Raw genomic sequence first — 3,035 nt, 5'->3', positions numbered from 1 at the left:
AATAAATTATTATTATTTGATATATATAACGGGTTATACTGAATTAATATTTAACACATTAACGGGTCATATGAATATCGCTCACGTGCGTAGCACGTGGCGAAAAACTAGTACTATATATAAAAGCACGGATGGGGGGGGGGACATGCACTTTTACCTAATAGCCCTTTTTAATTTATTAGTTAATTGGATGTTTTAGTAATTTACTAATTGACTATAATTAAATTAGATATTTAATTAGTATTAGAGTTATAATGTAATTAGGATACAAAATATAGCCTATATTACTAAAAAATAGCTATATTTTCTAATCCACTAACGAAGAAAGCCAACGCAATAGGAAGACTTTCAAAACACAACACTAGCAAGCTGAAATTAACTTTTGTAAGTCGATGTTATTAATTTATATTGACAGACAAATAAGGCCATTAGTTGGTGATTTAGGATTGTATAGTTTATTTTGTAGTTTGTATAGCTCTTAAGGGTGATAAAGTTCTATTTTTTAAATTGCATTCGTTTTTCGAAACATATAAATTTTATATATAGTGTAGATTATTAATAAAACACAATTTATTTATAATAAACTAAATTAATATAATAATTTTAATCTGATTCACATCATATTTTTTAATCCTACGAAAACCCTAACTAATTTTAATATTGATTATAAATAGCATATATTATTTAATTATAATTAATATTATTAAGATCAATTAATTTTAAAAATTAATAAATTAATAAATTGAAGTATTTGACGAGTTACGTTACGAGCCACGTACGTAGTACGTAACGCGAAACTAGTATAGGTTTAAATGGGTCAATGCATTATTCTCTAAAACCGTGTATTGTATAGTACCAACGTTATATTATATTGTAGAAAGCCATATAATTCTATTCCTTATATAACACAAACTCAAATATTTACATATAGCTAAACTTCAAACTCCTTCTTATATCGATATTATATATTATTAAACTTATCTTAATAGAATTATACTTTTATTTAACTTCTTATTTTTTACTTTACTTAAACTTCTTACGGTTTTAATTATTTTTAAATGATTAAAGGTTAATGTGGTAATTTTGCCTGTCCCCCTTCGCTCTTATAGAATAGTTATAGATAGATGAATGAATGTCACCTCAGCATCGTGCATTAATTTGAGAAAAAGTGGTAGTTCGTGCATGAAAATGAGAAAATTTAAACTGCGTGATTAAAATGAGAAACGTGTAAAGTTCGTGGTTTTTTTGACATTTATCCTTTAAATTCAAATAGAGAATTTAAAAATCCGGGAGAGCCCATATAATTACAAAAAATTAATTTGAAATTTTTTGGACAAACTAAGTGAATATAAATGAAATTAAGAAGAAAAAAAAGATATTAAATAAAATAAAAGTTCCGCGATAACAATTTTGAGATTTTTATCTGTAAAATAATATTTAAAATTTATTGAAAAAATTTCATTGACAAGTGAGTTAGTTTTATAATTAGATGCAGTTGGATAATTAAAAACTTGGATTAAAATGCAAAAAGGCTCCAAAATTTTAGGGATTAAAATGAACCTTTTTCCTATTTCTATATATCTAACCTCTAAAGTCTAAGTCTTATTTTTTAGGGCAAATGTCGTAAAAAGGTCAAACCTTTCATAAAAGTCATGACCTTTCAATTTTGTCGATTTTGGCCAAAAACTGATTATTTGGTTTCACAAAAATCCTGACCTTTCAATTTTGTCAATTTTGGCCAAAAATGGATTATTTGGTTTCACAAAAGTCCTGACTTTTCAATATATGTGCCACATAGACGCCACATAGGCAAATTGAAATCAAATTGAGAGTTGGCCACAATTGAAACCAAATAATCAGTTTTTGGCCAAAATCGACAAAATTGAAAGATCAGAACTTTTGTGAAACTTTTGTGAAAGGTTTGGCCTTTTTATAACATTTGGCCTATTTTTTATTTTATTTTTTGGAAAGAACCTCTAAACCTTATTCAACAATTGAAACCCTCAAACACCCCTCCTCCATTGCCGCAACTCTATTTAACCTTTAGGTAAGTTATTATTTTTCATTTTCTTTAACTTAATTACTAAAAACTAATTATATTTTATTGATATTTAATTATTGATATTCTCATTAGGTGGAACAAATATAATGTTTATAAAAATTAAAAACATCAAAAACTTATTTTCTCTTCCTTAGTAATAATCGATTAAAAACTAATTATAGATCCTTCGGGCTCTGATTCGATCTTAATTTTTTATTTTTGGGTTTGTTTGATCTCAGAATTGGGCCCCGTTTAAGTCCACGTATACTAAATTAGTTGTTATTTTATATTCTGATGTGTAAAGAGTTTGTCCCAATTTAATTCGGGCCTCCAAACCTAACTTGTAACATGACAAACTAACCAGGCTCTGAAGACCACAACCAACGAAACTAGCCACTTCCACTAAAAACAATTATAAATCATTGGTATTTAATTATTTGTATTCTCATTAGGTGGAAAAAAAACTAATGTTTATAAAAATTAAAAACATCAAAAACTTATTATCTCTTTCTTAGTAATAATTGATTAAAAATTAATAATAAACTAATTGCCTCTTCCCAAAATCAATTACAGATCCTTCGGACTCTGATTCGATCTTAATTTTCTGTTTTTGGGTTTGTATGATCTTGGAATTGGGCCTCTCCTGAGCCCACGTGTACTGAATTAGTTGTTATTTCATAATCTGATGTGTAAAGGGTCAACCCCAATTTAATTCGAGCCTCCAAGCCCAACTTGTAACCTGACAAGCTAACCGGACCCTGAAGGCCACAATCGACGAAACTAGCCACTTCCAGAAGGGATTTCGTGTTCGTTTGAACTCAGAGTTGACCGCGGTTCAAACCATCGGATCTGTATCAACGAGACAAAGAGCTTACGTGTTTTTCCCGAATTTCGGTTCCAACTGCACCGAAGGTCAAAAAGCATCGAGTGTCAGGCACTCATGTTTACAAGGTTAAAAAGTATTTTTAGCCTTATATGTTTATCACCTGCCTTT

Source organism: Mercurialis annua, linkage group LG2, assembly GCF_937616625.2.
Source record: "Mercurialis annua linkage group LG2, ddMerAnnu1.2, whole genome shotgun sequence".
Lineage (NCBI taxonomy): Eukaryota > Viridiplantae > Streptophyta > Magnoliopsida > Malpighiales > Euphorbiaceae > Mercurialis > Mercurialis annua.
This window is presented reverse-complemented; position numbering follows the sequence as displayed.